This window comes from Pseudophryne corroboree, chromosome 4, assembly GCF_028390025.1.
Source record: "Pseudophryne corroboree isolate aPseCor3 chromosome 4, aPseCor3.hap2, whole genome shotgun sequence".
NCBI classification, from domain to species: domain Eukaryota; kingdom Metazoa; phylum Chordata; class Amphibia; order Anura; family Myobatrachidae; genus Pseudophryne; species Pseudophryne corroboree.
The window spans coordinates 350,387,619-350,404,308 of NC_086447.1; the positions used below are offsets into that span (position 1 = coordinate 350,387,619).

The window sequence follows — 16,690 nt, forward strand, 5'->3', positions numbered from 1 at the left end:
TTGCGCCGCTGGAGGACGTATAAGCACCTTTGGATTTGCCCTTGAACTTGGCCGTCCGAAAGGACTGTAACTTAGAAGCTGAATACGTCTTCTTGGTTGGGGGGGCTGTGGAAGGAAGATATGTAGACTTGCACGCAGTAGCTGTGGAGATCCATTTGTCTAATTAATCTCAGAACAAGGCCTCTCCCTTGAATAGTAGGCCTTCCACGCCCTTCCTGGAATCCGCGTCAGCAGTCCACTGGCGTAGCCACAAGCCCCTGCGTGCCGACACTGCCATAGCAGTGGTGCATGCGTTAAGCAAGCCTATTTCCTCTATGGCTTCCACCATAAAGTTCACAGAGTCCTGTATATGCTGTAGGAGTAAGACAATATCCCCCCTAGATAAGGAATCTAACCCCTCAATTAGGTTACCTGACCAGTTAGCAATGGCTTTTGTGATCCACGCACATGCAATAGTGGGTCTGTGGGCCACACCCAGCAGCTGTGTACAATGATTTGAGTGTATTCTTAATTTTACGATCAGCCGTGTCTTTCAGGGAGGCTGCACCAGGAACAGGCACTACAATTTCACGTGACAGCCTAGAGACTAATGCGTCCACTATCTGTGGATGTTCCCATTTTTTACTATCCTCCAGAGGAAAAGGAAAAGAGTAACCTTCTAGGGATCTGAAACTTCTTATCAGGATTAACCCATGGTTCTTCAAACAGGGTATTCAATTCCTTTGACACAGGAAAAGTAACCGAGGACTTTTTTACATTAAAATAAGATTCCTCACACTCCTCTGACACCTTATCAGGAATATGCAAAACATCTCTGATAGCCTCTCAAAGAGCCTCTATTCCCCGTGACAGAGCAGCATCGCCCCCCCCCCCCTTCCTCTATGAGTCCACCTCCCCCCCCCCTCCATGTCTGACCTGTCAGAGTCAGACTGCAGGATATGGGCCAGAGATCACTTTTGCAGAAAAATGCGAGGGGACCGAGATGCTGTTTTGGGGATTGAGTCTCTGTTCATAAACTCATCCACAGTCTGTTTTAAGTATTGCGTCTGTTTCTCATTGCGGGACAATTTTGTAAACAGAGTTAAGATCATTCCCTTAAGAGAATGAAACCATTCCGGTTCAGCCCCGCTAGTCTGTGAACCCTGAATACCCAGTAGTGAGCTCACAGGTGAAGAGGAACACTCTGCGGTACAAGAGACACACTCTGCGGTACAAGAGAGACACTCTTTGCCTGACATAATGTAAATGTGACAGCGCGCGCGCACACACACACACACACACACACACACACACGAAAGACCCACAAAGAGCTCTTCAGGGAGACAATTGTTTGTAGACAGCCCCCACCGCGCCCTTATCGCTAATGCCAAGCTGATCTGGGTCGCAGACTAAGTACCCTGATAGGGGACTTAGTACACTAATAGTCGCTCCCCCCCTGCTATGACCCCCCTGGTACCGCTGAGGTAATCTGGAGTCACACCGCAGGAGCTGTGCGTCCCTGTCCTGTCAGCGTCTGTGTCCACTGTAGAGGGAAAATGGCGCTGGTGAGCTGCTGGATCCTCTCATAGTGAAGCCCCGCCCCTTCAATGGTGCACGGTTTTCCCGCTTTTTTTTTATACTGGCTGAGGAATCTGGTGCTTAAAATGGAGGAAACCGTTTTAAGGCTGTTGTGCTAGTATGGGTACTGTGTACAGTGTACGGGGACGCAGTTGTGTACTAGGCCGGAGACGCATTCCGCCCCATTTAGAAGCTGTGCGTCTCCGTACCCTCATGCCGCCATAATGCTAGCCAGGACACTGGCTCAGTACTCCCCACTCTTCATTCTGCTGGCTCTGTTAGGGGTACGCTCGCCGTGGTGGGGCTTGCGAATAGTTCCCTCAGGACCTCAGTGTCCTGTCAGCGGGGAACGGGACCATTAACCCTTCAAGAGGTTGGACCGTCGCCCTCCCCTCCCCTCTCCCCTCCCCTAAGTCCCATAATGCAGGCAGGCTGGTGCCAACCAGCTCTGCCTGAAAATAACAAACATAGAAAATAAATGCAGAAAACTCTTCAGGGGCTTCCTTCAGCGTGACCAGCTCCTCCGTGCACATTTTCTAAAACGGAGTCTGGTAGGAGAGGCATAGAGGGAGGAGCCAGCCCACACTATCAAATTCTCAAAGTGCCCATGGCTCCTAGAGGACCCGTCTATACCCCACGGTACTAAAGGGACCCCAGTATCCTCTAGGACATAAGAGAAATTATTTTTAGGTTGAGACATTTCCCAATTTGGAATATTTCCAATTTAAAGTAGACGATGTACTTTATGTTTCTAATGTGGATGCATGCGGTTGTTACTTAAAGAGTATTTTTTTTTTTTTATAGTATATATTCTCCTGCAAACTCTTCATAATGGTTTCCATAGCAATCCTCAGATCTACATAACTTTAGTTCTTAGCTGGAAGAACGGTCTAAACATTCAGTAACTAAGGACAAAATGTATTGGAAGGCTCTTTCTCTGTTACAGAGGTAATAACGAAACAAATACATAATGTAAACATTATTAACTTTAACATTATTAATTGTTAAAAGAAGTTACAAATGGTAAACAAGTATAAAAACTTACAAAGTAAACAAATAGATTTCTAAAGGAACAAACAACAAAACAAAACATGTTCATGTTTTCATTATTTCAGAAAGGTCAGCAAAATTACGAAGTCTAAAGGCCCATACACATTAGACAATGTCGCTCTGTGAGCGACATCGTCTAACGTTTCCCCCTCCCGGGCCGGCCGGCGGCCGCCTGTACACACTGAGCGATATGACCGCTCATATCACTCAGTGACGTCACGCCCCCGCCAGCCCTGCATGAAGGTCGTGGACGACAGTCCACATCCTTCATGCATGCCCTACCGACAGCGACGATCATTGCCGACCCGCGGGGCCGCGCATCGGTCGTCGCTGGCGGCATACACACTTAACGATAAAATGAGCGACGTCGCTCAAGGAGGGGGAAAATGAGCGACGTCGCTCATTATATCGTTAAGTGTGTATGGACCTTTACCACGACAGTCAACAGCTCCTCATATATCTGACCAGTAAAGCAAGCAAACAGCTGCAGGAAAACACTCCAAAGTAAAGGATGCCTTTATTTGGTAAAATATATGTTACAATAGATGAGAACCCTGGGTCTTCGCACCCAGTAAACATTAGAGCCTACTAACCTTGTTGGAAATATGTGAAACATTGCTTACCTACATATAGTACACCGTCTGGTTATACAGTGAAATGATGTAAAAATAGACCAAATGCTGATTCAATACCTAAGTAAACCCCAAAAAAGGTTGTACTCCGTAACGCACGAGGGTGGAATTGGGGGAGAGGTTCTGAGTACCCAGAAAGAAATGCACAAAGATCTATTTGTAAAGGGGTTGCTTGGATCCTGATTAAAATACCAATGCAGAAATGCAGAACTGGCTTCAAAAGATTTTAAAAATCTATACAGCAAACACATCAACTTAAATGTAAATAAACCCCTACGAGAAGGAACCTGTAACAAAATATATTAATTCAAGAACATGTCATGCTAGCATAAACCACAATTCAATATTAAGCCCAAATTGAGAACTGGTAAGTCCCATAATCATTATATAGGGTACTCTACCTGAAATGTAACTGTATAAATGCCCACAAACATACTGCAGCTTTAATTCCACTTCAGAACTAAGATCTTACTATAGTGAAAGGGGTTCAGGCTTATAGTTGAATTAAAGTTCCAGTGTTTAAGTGAGCTCACCAGTATTCCCAAAAAGAAATCTCCCACAATGAGTCTTGCTGGAAGTGCTCTAGTGATGTTTATCGTCTGCACAAAATGTCTCACAAAGAAATCCCCCATAAGAATCCTTGCCAGGGCTTCTGTAACAGTGTTCCAGTCTACATGCTTGTTTGTTCTCTCCGTTCACCACAAATGCATTTCTCCAACAAAGTGACTACTTCTTCAGGAGTCACTTTAGTAAAGAAAAACATTAGGTGTGAAAGAAGAGACCGTTCTTATTTTAGCAAAGACTTGTTGTCCATTTTGTACTTCTACAAATATTTATTTTCCACAAGAATATACTAGTAAATTGTTTAAAGATCATACAATGTGATTTCCTGTTTTTTTTTTTTCAGATTCTGTCTCTCACAGTTGAAGTGTACCTATCCTTTTTTGCCCCACTGTGAATGTATGTGTGTGTATATATATATATATATATATATATATATATAGAGAGAGAGAGAGAGAGAGAGAGAGAGAGAGAGAGAGAGAGAGAGAACAAGAACACCGGCACTCCTGTCGACTAACTCACGCTTGCTTGCTCGCTCCTGTCCTTGATATAAGATCCCAAACAGACAATGTGAAATAAACAAGGCGGCACTCGAAGACTTGAAAAAAATCACACAAGGTGTATTGAAATCAGTTGACGTTTCGGGGACGTGCTCCCCTTCCTCAGTTCTGAGTATAGGGGACAGCATATCATTCAGCAGTAAAAAAAAATCCTTTTAATCCATCAAAAAGTTAAAATCCATGATATACTGTTGCCAAAACATTGGCCATATCAAAAATAGTTTCCACAAACTGCAGTCATAAACATGGGATACAATATAATCACTCATCCATATGTTTCTGTATTGTCAGAATCATTGTCAGAGTCGGCGGAACCGTTTCGGTGCAGCATGCACCATCATCCTGGACTGCCTAACTGCATAATGCTAATGTAGGACATATATACCAAACAAAACACATGACACAAATACAGAACACCTGTTAACATTTAAACAACGAAAAAACGGATATACCATATATGGAGTTCCGTTTGCCACATAGAAAGCCTGGACAGCTTGAGACCTGCATGACTATATCATTTCTTAAACTTCCAAACTAGATCCACACCAGAAGATGGATCAGGCTGGATTTGTTCAGCGCTTACAACGGCCCCCATCGCCATAGAGATACAGACCACCGCCACATCACTTCCGGCTGCGTCATCGAATGACCGGAAGATGCGATGAGATCAGACAACAAGCATGGTATTTCATTGCTTATCAAAGAGCGGCCTGTATTTGACACCGGAAGTGACATTTTTGCCAATCGATGCATCTTTTTGTTGAGGAGGCGATGAGACAGCTAAGCGATTCCGAAACCTATAAATTGCTGAAATTTGACCCTACACAGGGATATAAAAGAGAAATTGATGCGATCATTCAGCTTGGTTTTGTTAATGGATGGCTTGATGAACAGACTGTACAATTTTTGATACAGGATTTTCCCAAGATCCCCTTGTTTTATATACTACCTAAAGTTCACAAATCATTTGTCTACCCACCTGGGAGGCCAATTATTTCTTCAAGGGGCTCTTTGGGACAAACCCTTTCACAGTACATTGATTTCTATTTACAGCCAGTGGTACAAACAACACCCTATTTCATTAGGGACAACACTGACTTTTTGAACAAATTGGGAACACTTGGTGTGTTACCTCCCAATTGTTTATTGGTGACTCTAGATGTTGGTAGTTTATATACCAATATTGACAATGTGGGTGGCATTGATGCCATATGAGAAACCATTACCAACAGTCCACATTATACAGGTCCTGCGGTTAATTACCTTATTCTATTGATAGAGGTGATTTTGCATAAGAAGAACTGTTTCCTCTTTAAGCAACAGGTTTTATTTATAAACTAAGTGGACCGCGATGGGGTCTAATATGGCCCCATCATATGCTAATCTATATACATATTGTTATGAAAGAAGATATATGATGGGTATCAATACTTTTTCTAGCTACATCGCCTTTTACCAGCGATATATAGACAACCTTTTTATGATTTGGACTGGAGGAGTGGATCGTTTGCTTGAGTTTGTGAATTATTTGAATAATTTGCCTGGACTTATCAGGTTCACATTTAGTAGTAGCTCCACTTTTGCTAACTATTTAGATGTTACCGTTACAGTACATGATGGGATTATAACAACTAGTGTCTTTAGGAAGGAGACCGATAAAAATACACTACTCTTATCTTCAAGTTTTCATCCCCAACCCCTCAAGAGAGGCCTTCTCTATTCACAACTTGTGAGAGTAGCTCGCATTACCTCTGATAAGGAGCAACTGCCTTTGGCTCTGAAAACCATGGGTGACAAATTCATCCAATGAGGCTACAGTCAAAGAGAGGTCTCGGATGCCATTCGGAAATGTGTGGAATTGAATCGTGAGGATCTATTGACAACTAAAGCAAAAACTTCTGAAACTTCAATGACAGTGTTTTGCAGTACGTTCTCAACAACATCTGAGGTGTTAAGAATGGCCAATCGTGAACATTGGCATATCTTATAAGCTGACCCAAATGTGGGTCCCGATTGTCAAGAACTACCCTTTTTTTGTTACAAACGCAGTCGAAATTTAAAAGAAAGAATCACCTATTCGGACATTAGTTCTGTGACGAACTCCGATCAGGGCTGGCTAAGATTACAAAAGGGAGCCTTCAAATGTTCTGGCTGTACCTATTGCTCACACATAATAACAGGAAGCACTTTTACACAACCTGGTACTGGATTACAATATCCTATCCGACATCGTCTCAATTGTGAGTCCAAATTCGTTATCTACACGATACTGTGCCCCTGCCAGAAAATCTGTGGGTAAAACAATCAGAATGCTGAAAGAACGCATTGCCATGCATAGATCCTCATTAAAGAAGATAAAATAGGGAGTAGATGCTACACCACCTCCGGTAGCCAGACATTTCCATTCCACCGGTCATACCATCCGAGACTTTTGCTTTATGCCTGTGGACCACATACCACCTGTATGAAGAGGTGGTGATCGCCATAAATTACTTATGCAAAGGGAGTGTCAATGGATCTACAGGATACATTCATTGACACCTGTGGGTTTAAATGAAGAATTTACTTTGACCCCTTTTTTGTAATAACTTACATGTTGGATGATAATTATACCCATGTTGAAGATAATCACTTTTCCATTTGTGTTTTTTAGCTCTCAAATATTGAGGAGGAACATTTGAGATTTATTTTCTTGTTAACCTGGAGATCTCCTTAATCAGTATATATTTGAACGAGTGTTATTAATGTTTATATACACTGCTCAAAAAAAATAAAGGGAACACTAAAATAACACATCCTAGATCTGAATGAATGAAATAATAAGATTTTACTTACCGATAAATCTATTTCTCATAGTCCGTAGTGGATGCTGGGACTCCGTAAGGACCATGGGGAATAGCGGCTCCGCAGGAGACTGGGCACAAGAATAAAAGCTTTAGGATCAGGTGGTGTGCACTGGCTCCTCCCCCTATGACCCTCCTCCAAGCCTCAGTTAGGATACTGTGCCCGGACGAGCGTATATAATAAGGAAGGATATTGAAGCCCGGGTAAGACTCATACCAGCCACACCAATCACACCGTACAACTCGTGATCTGAACCCAGTTAACAGTATGATAACAACGAAGGAGCCTCTGAAAAGATGGCTCACAACAACAATAACCCGATTTTGTTAACAATAACTATGTACAAGTATTGCAGACAATCCGCACTTGGGATGGGCGCCCAGCATCCACTACGGACTATGAGAAATAGATTTATCGGTAAGTAAAATCTTATTTTCTCTGACGTCCTAGTGGATGCTGGGACTCCGTAAGGACCATGGGGATTATACCAAAGCTCCCAAACGGGCGGGAGAGTGCGGATGACTCTGCAGCACCGAATGAGAGAACTCCAGGTCCTCCTCAGCCAGGGTATCAAATTTGTAGAATTTAGCAAACGTGTTTGCCCCTGACCAAGTAGCTGCTCGGCAAAGTTGTAAAGCCGAGACCCCTCGGGCAGCCGCCCAAGATGAGCCCACTTTCCTTGTGGAATGGGCTTTTACAGATTTAGGCTGTGGCAGGCCTGCCACAGAATGTGCAAGTTGAATTGTACTACAAATCCAACGAGCAATAGTCTGCTTAGAAGCAGGAGCACCCAGCTTGTTGGGTGCATACAGGATAAACAGCGAGTCAGACTTTCTGACTCCAGCCGTCCTGGAAACATATATTTTCAGGGCCCTGACAACGTCAAGTAACTTGGAGTCCTCCAAGTCCCTAGTAGCCGCAGGCACCACAATAGGTTGGTTCATGTGAAAAGCAGAAATCACCTTAGGGAGAAATTGAGGACGAGTCCTCAATTCTGCCCTGTCAGAATGAAAAATTAAGTAAGGGCTTTTATATGATAAAGCCGCCAATTCTGACACACGCCTGGCTGAAGCCAGGGCTAACAGCATCGTCACCTTCCATGTGAGATATTTTAAGTCCACAGTGGTGAGTGGTTCAAACCAATGTGACTTAAGGAACCTCAAAACAACATTGAGATCCGAAGGTGCCACTGGAGGCACAAAAGGAGGTTGTATATGCAGTACCCCTTTTACAAATGTCTGAACTTCAGGTACTGAAGCCAGTTCTTTCTGGAAGAAAATCGACAGGGCCGAAATTTGAACCTTAATGGACCCTAATTTTAGGCCCATAGACAGTCCTGTTTGCAGGAAATGGAGGAAACGACCCAGTTGAAATTCCTCTGTAGGGGCCTTCTTGGCCTCACACCACGCAACATATTTTCGCCAAATGCGGTGATAATGTTTTGCGGTTACATCCTTCCTGGCTTTGACCAGGGTAGGGATGACTTCATCTGGAATGCCTTTTTCCTTCAGGATCCGGCGTTCAACCGCCATGCCGTCAAACGCAGCCGCGGTAAGTCTTGGAACAGACAAGGCCCCTGCTGGAGCAGGTCCTTTCTTAGAGGTAGAGGCCACGGGTCTTCCGTGAGCATCTCCTGAAGTTCCGGGTACCAAGTCCTTCTTGGCCAATCCGGAACCACGAGTATCGTTCTTACTCCTCTCCTTCTTATGATTCTCAGTACTTTTGGTATGAGAGGCAGAGGAGGGAACACATACACTGACTGGTACACCCACGGTGTCACCAGAGCGTCCACCGCTATTGCCTGAGGGTCCCTTGACCTGGCGCAATATCTGTCTAATTTTTTGTTTAGACGTGACGCCATCATGTCCACCTTTGGTTTTTCCCAACGGTTTACAATCAGGTGGAAGACTTCTGGGTGAAGTCCCCACTCTCCCGGGTGAAGGTCGTGTCTGCTGAGGAAGTCTGCTTCCCAGTTGTCCACTCCCGGAATGAACACTGCTGACAGAGCTATCACATGATTTTCCGCCCAGCGAAGAATCCTTGCAGCCTCTGCCATTGCCCTCCTGCTTCTCGTGCCGCCCTGTCTGTTTACGTGGGCGACTGACGTGATGTTGTCCGATTGGATCAATACCGCCTGACCCTGAAGCAGGGGTTTCGCTTGACTTAGGGCATTGTAAATGGCCCGTAGTTCCAGAATGTTTATATGAAGAGATGTTTCCATGCTTGACCACAAGCCCTGGAAGTTTTTTCCCTGTGTGACTGCTCCCCAGCCTCTCAGGCTTGCATCCGTGGTCACCAGGATCCAATCCTGAATGCCGAATCTGCGGCCCTCTAGAAGATGAGCACTCTGCAACCACCACAGGAGAGACACCCTTGTCTTTGGTGACAGGGTTATCCGCTGCTGCATCTGAAGATGCGAACCGGACCATTTGTCCAGTAGATCCCACTGAAACGTTCTTGCATGGAATCTTCCGAATGGAATTGCTTCGTAAGAAGCCACCATTTTTCCCAGGACCCTCGTGCACTGATGCACTGACACCTGGGCTGGTTTTAGGAGGTTCCTGACTAGCTCGGATAACTCCTTGGCCTTCTCCTCCGGGAGAAAAACCTTCTTCTGGACTGTGTCCAGAATCATTCCTAGGAACAGAAGACGTGTCGTTGGAATCAGCTGCGATTTTGGAATATTTAGGATCCACCCGTGCTGACGTAACACTATCTGAGATAGTGCTACTCCGACTTCTAACTGTTCCCTGGACCTTGCCCTTATCAGGAGATCGTCCAAGTAAGGGATAATTAATACGCCTTTTCTTCGAAGAAGAATCATCATTTCGGCCATTACCTTGGTAAAGACCCGAGGTGCCGTGGACAACCCAAACGGCAGCGTCTGAAACTGATAATGACAGTCTTGTACTACAAACCTGAGATACCCTTGGTGAGAAGGGTAGATTGGGACGTGGAGATAAGCATCTTTGATGTCCAGAGACACCATATAGTCCCCTTCTTCCAGGTTCGCTATCACCGCTCTGAGTGATTCCATCTTGAATTTGAACCTTTTTATGTAAGTGTTCAAGGATTTCAGATTTAAAATTGGTCTCACCGAGCCGTCCGGCTTCGGTACCACAAACAGCGTGGAATAATACCCCTTTCCTTGTTGTAGGAGGGGTACCTTGATTATCACCTGCTGGGAATACAGCTTGTGAATGGCTTCCAGAACTGCCTCCCTGTCGGAGGGAGACTTTGGCAGAGCAGACTTCAGGAACCGGCGAGGGGGAAACGCCTCGAATTCCAGTTTGTACCCCTGCGATACTACCTGTAGAATCCAGGGATCCACTTGCGAGTGAGCCCACTGCGCGTTGAAATTCTTGAGACGGGCCCCCACCAAGCCTGAGTCTGCTTGTAAAGCCCCAGCGTCATGCTGAAGACTTGGCAGAAGCAGGGGAAGGCTTCTGATCCTGGGAAGCGGCTGCATGGTGCAGTCTTTTTCCCCTTCCTCTGCCCCGGGGCAGAAAGGAATGGCCTTTTGCTCGCTTGTATTTATGGGAACGAAAGGACTGAGTTTGAAAAGACGGTGTCTTTTTCTGTTGATGTGAAGTGACCTGGGGTAAGAAGGTGGACTTTCCAGCCGTTGCCGTGGCCACCAGGTCCGAAAGACCAGCCCCAAATAACTCCTCCCCTTTATACGGCAATACTTCCATATGTCGTTTGGAATCCGCATCCCCTGACCACTGACGCGTCCATAACGTTCTTCTGGCAGAGATGGACATAGCATTTACTCTTGATGCCAGGGTGCAAATATCCCTCTGTGCATCACGCATATATAGTAATGCATCCTTCAAATGCTCTATAGTTAACAATATATTGTCCCTATCCAGGGTATCAATATTTTCAGTCAGGGAATCCGACCACGCGACTCCAGCACTGCACATCCAGGCTGAAGCGATTGCTGGTCGCAGTATAACACCAGTATGTGTGTATATACTTTTTAGGATATTTTCCAGCCTTCTATCAGCTGGTTCTTTGAGGGTGGCCGTATCAGGAGACGGTAACGCTACTTGTTTAGATAAACGTGTGAGCGCCTTATCTACCCTAGGGGGTGTTTCCCAACGTGTCCTAACCTCTGATGGGAAAGGATATAGTGCCAATAATTTATTAGAAATTAGCAGTTTTTTGTCGGGAGAAACCCACGCTTTATCACATACCTCATTCAATTCATCTGACTCAGGAAAAACTATTGGTAGTTTTTTCACCCCCCACATAATACCCTTCTTAGTGGTATTTGTAGCGTCAGAAATGTGCAATGCTTCCTTCATTGCCGTGATCATGTAACGTGTGGCCCTACTGGACATTACGTTCGACTCATCACCGTCGACACTAGACTCCGTATCTGTGTCTGGGTCTGTGTCGACCCACTGAGGTAACGGGCGTTTTAGGGCCCCTGACGGTGTCTGAGACGCCTGGACAGGCACTAATTGATTTGCCGGCTGTCTCATGTCGTCAACAGTTTTTTGCAAAGTGTTGACATTATCACTTAATTGTTTGAACACGATCATCCAGTCAGGTGTCGACTCCCTAGGGGGTGACATCACTAACGCAGGCAATTGCTCCGCCTCCACATCATTTTCCTCCTCATACATGTCGACACACACGTACCGACACACAGCACACACACCGGGAATGCTCTGATAGAGGACAGGACCCCACGAGCCCTTTGGAGAGACAGAGGGAGAGTCTGCCAGCACACACCCAGCGCTATATATATATACAGGGATAACCTTATATAAGTGTTATTCCCTTATAGCTGCTGTTTATATTGTCATTTGCTGCCAATAGTGCCCCCCCTTCTCTTTTTTACCCTGATTCTGAAGCAGGACTGCAGGGGAGAGTCAGGGAGCCGTCCTTCCAGCGGAACTGTGAGGGAAAATGGCGCTTGTGTGCGGAGGAGATAGGCTCCGCCCCTTCACGACGTCCTTATCTCCCGCTTTTTTGTGTAAAAATGGCAGGGGTTAAAATACATCCATATAGCCCAGGAGCTATATGTGATGTATTCTTTTGCCACCTAAGGTATTATCATTTATATTGCGTCTCAGGGCGCTCCCCCCCAAGCGCCCTGCACCCTCAGTGACCGGAGTGTGAAGTGTGCTGAGAGCAATGGCGCACAGCTGCGGTGCTGTGCGCTACCTTAGTCTGAAGACAGGATTGTCTTCTGCCGCCGATTTCACCGGACCTCTTCGTCTCTTCTGGCTCTGTAAGGGGGACGGCGGCGCGGCTCCGGTGACCCATCCAGGCTGTACCTGTGATCGTCCCTCTGGAGCTAATGTGCAGTAGCCTAAGAAGCCCAATCCACTCTGCACGCAGGTGAGTTCGCTTCTTCTCCCCTTAGTCCCACGATGCAGTGAGCCTGTTGCCAGCAGGACTCACTGAAAATAAAAAAACCTAAATTAAACTTTTATTCTAAGCAGCTCAGGAGAGCCACCTAGCCTGCACCCTTCTCGTTCGGGCACAAAAATCTAACTGAGGCTTGGAGGAGGGTCATAGGGGGAGGAGCCAGTGCACACCACCTGATCCTAAAGCTTTTATTCTTGTGCCCTGTCTCTTGCGGAGCCGCTATTCCCCATGGTCCTTACGGAGTCCCAGCATCCACTAGGACGTCAGAGAAATTCTTATTAAATACTTTGTTCTTTACATAGTTGAATGTGCTGACAACAAAATTACACAAAAATTATCAATGGAAATCAAATTTATTAACCCATGGAGGCCTGGATTTGGAGTCACCCTCAAAATTAAAGTGGAAAAACACACTACAGGCTGATCCAACTTTGATGTAATGTCCTTAAAACAAGTCAAAATGAGGCTCAGTAGTGTGTGTGGCCTCCACGTGCCTGTATGACCTCTCTTCAACCCACACAAGTGGCTCAGGTAGTGCAGTTCATCCAGGATGGCACATCAATGCGAGCTGTGGCAAGAAGGTTTGCTGTGTCTGTCAGCGTAGTGTCCAGAGCATGGAGGCGCTACCAGGAGACAGGCCAGTACATCAGGAGACGTGGAGGAGGCCGTAGGAGGGCAACAATCCAGCAGCAGGACCGCTACCTCCGCCTTTGTGCAATGAGGAACAGGAGGAGCACTGCCAGAGCCCTGCAAAATGACCTCCAACAAGCCACAAATGTGCATTTGTATACTCAAACGATCAGAAACAGACTCCATGAGGGTGGTATGAGAGCCCGACGCCCACAGGTGGGGGTTGTGCTTACAGCCCAACACCGTGCAGGACGTTTGTCATTTGCCAGAGAACACCAAGATTGGCAAATTCGCCACTGGCGCTCTGTGCTCTTCACAGATGAAAGCAGGTTCTCACTGAGCACATGTGACAGACGTGACAGAGTCTGGAGACGCCAAGGAGAATGTTCTGCTGCCTGCAACATCCTCCAGCATGACCGGTTTGGCAGTGAGTAAGTAATGGTGTGGGGTGGCATTTCTTTGGAGGGCCGCACAGCCCTCCATGTGCTCACCAGAGGTAGCCTGACTGCCATTAGGTACCGAGATGAGATCCTCAGACCCCTTGTGAGACCATATGCTGGTGCGGTTGGCCCTGGGTTCCTCCTAATGCAAGACAATGGTAGACCTCATGTGGCTGGAATGTGTCAGCAGTTCCTGCAAGACGAAGTCATTGATGCTATGGACTGGCCCGCCCGTTCCCAAGACCTGAATCCAATTGAGCACATCTGGGACATCATGTCTCGCTCCATCCACCAATGCCACGTTGCACCACAGACTGTCCAGGAGTTGGCGGATGCTTTAGTCTAGGTCTGGGAGGAGATCCCTCAGGAGACCATCCGCCACCTCATCAGGAGCATGCCCAGGCGTTGTAGGGAGGTCATACAGGCACGAGGAGGCCACACACACACTACTGAGCCTAATTTTGACTTGTTTTAAGGACATTACATTAAAGTTGGATCAGCCTGTAGTGTGTTTTTCCACTTTAATTTTGAGGGTGACTCCAAATCCAGACCTCCATGGGTTAATAAATTTGATTTCCATTGATAATTTTTGTGTGATTTTGTTGTCAGCACATTCAACTATGTAAAGAACAAAGTATTTAATAAGAATATTTCATTCATTTAGATCTAGGATGTGTTATTTTAGTGATCCCTTTATTTTTTTGAGCAGTGTATATACACACTTTATTTTATGTATCTATATGTGTCATGTTTGTGTGTAATCCTGTTGCCACTGGAAACCAGCTTGAGTTAACTTGCATGCATTTACATTGACTTAATAAGCCTGCAATTAGAGATGGCTACTGACTCACTGTCTCAACACAGTGACTCGAATCATCAGGAAGTATGAATGATTCGAGTCACTCACTGTTTAATTAGTCGAGACAGCTGCAGCAGTAGCCTCTCTCAGCCAGAGGGAGGAAACTCAGTGTGTCCTTCAGTCAGTGTCTTCTGCTGAGTGTTTTTAGCTGTGATTGGCCAGAGGCTATACCAGGTGACACCCAGTGGGAGGGAGCAGTCACGACTCACAAGTCAGTGAATGCTGTGCCTGATCCATTTCATGAATCATGATTCATCCTGAGTCTGCCTGTGAGTTGAGACAGTTGTACACTGTGTAGACTCAGTGACTCAGTGGATGGATCTGATTCATGCAGCATAAGCCTGCAGGAGGTGGAGCCCCTGTGGTACAGTGTTCTCAACTCACTGTTCCTGCTCAATGTGATTGTGGGTGGCAATCTCCCTGGAGGCTAGATAGTGGATAATATAATAAATCCAAGCCCACCTAAAAAAAGCCCACCTAAAATCATCCAATTAGCAAAGTATGCAAAGTAAAAAAAAAAAATGTTTTTATTTGGTTTAGTTACAGACTGAATGATGTGTTGCATGGCTGTTAAGCTTTCTCTCCTCAACCAGAAGTAATGTGCATATTCTGTAACTAGTATGCAATAAGTGGTTATTAATAATATATCAACATAACAGTGAATCTATGTTAATATATTATTAACAATCAGTGCATAAGCAGCTGCCTCCCCCAGATGCACTGCACACAATCACTGCAGCTGAATAACTCCATGAGTCCAGCACTGATCCTCCAGCACTGGCAACTCACCGATTCATGTGCAGTCTCTGCAATACATTAAAATACAAATGAGTCATGACTCATGTGCCGAGACACTGACTCGAGACACTTCACTGAACTGAGTCATGTGTCTCAACTCAGTTCAGTGAATCACTTTGCCCATGACTACCTGCAATGCGCTGCTGTTAAGAAATCAGTCTGGTTAAGACTGTGTTGGCAAAAAGACGCATCGATTGGCAAATATGTCACTTCCGGTGTCAAATACAGGCCCCTCTGTATATCATTGCTAAGCAATGAAATACCATGCTGGTTGGCATGGTTGGCGGATCGAGTCACTTCCGGTCACTGGATGACGCGGCCGGAAGTGACAAGACGGCGGTCCGGGTCTCTATGGCGATGGGGGCCGTTGTAAGAGCCGAACAAATCCAGCCTGATTTATCTTCTGGTGTGGATCTAGTCTGGAAGTTTAAGAAATGATATAGTCATGCAGGTCTCAAGCTGTCCAGGTTTTCTATGTGGCAAACGGAACTCCATATATGGTATATCTGTTTTTTCGTTGTTTAAATGTTAACAGGTGTTCTGTATTTGTGTCATGTGTTTTGTTTGGTATATATGTCCTACATTGGCATTATGCAGTTAGGCAGTCCAGGATGAAGGTGCATGCTGCACCGAAACGGTTCCGCCGACTCTGACAATGATTCTGACAATACAGAAACATATGGATAGGTGATTATATTGTATCCCATGTTTATGACTGCAGTTTGTGGAAACTATTTTTGATATGTCCAATGTTTTGGCCACAGTATATCATGGATTTTAACTTTTTGATGAATTAAAAGGATTTTTTTTTACTGCTGAATGGTATGCTGTCCCCTATACTTTGCCTCCTTTCGTAGTTAAAGTTTATGTGATTATCGAATTTGATTGGACTTGCACCCACTTATCGTCTTACCAAACGTGTGCGAATAATTTAAGTATGTATATACATATACACACACACACACAATACTGTGAACACAGACGTGTTAATAGTTTATTTTTTATCAAGTAACAAAATGAAAGTGAAAGAACAGAAGATAATTCTAAATCAAATCAATATTTGGTGTTTGGTGTGACCACCCTTTGCCTTCAAAACTGCATCAAGTCTTCTATAGTAGGTACACTTGCACAAAGTCAGGGATTGTGTAGGGTTATAGTCAAGTGTATGATTAACCAATTATACCAAACAGGTGATAATGATCATCATTTTAATATATAGGTTAAAACACAGTAATTAACTGAAACAGGAACAGCTGTGCATGTGACTTAAAACTGAGTGAGGAACAGCCAAACTCTGTTACAAAAGGTGAGGTTGTAGAATACTGTTTCATGACACAGGTCATACACCAAGGCAAGACTGAGCACAGGAACAAG

General features: G+C 45.2%; 1 protein-coding gene across 7 annotated transcripts in view; it reads right to left on the reverse strand.

Annotated features, from left to right (window-relative positions):
• Positions 1-16,690, reverse strand: part of LPP (LIM domain containing preferred translocation partner in lipoma) — an 870,847-nt gene that overhangs the window by 369,853 nt on the left and 484,304 nt on the right. The window contains exon 1 of one of the 7 annotated variants that reach the window (XM_063916493.1): positions 3,773-3,840. The exons of the other annotated variants lie outside the window; for them this stretch is intronic. The gene's annotated coding sequence lies outside the window, so the exon portion shown is untranslated. Of the gene's footprint in view, positions 1-3,772; positions 3,841-16,690 lie in introns of those variants that run through there. 7 annotated transcript variants of the gene reach the window in all.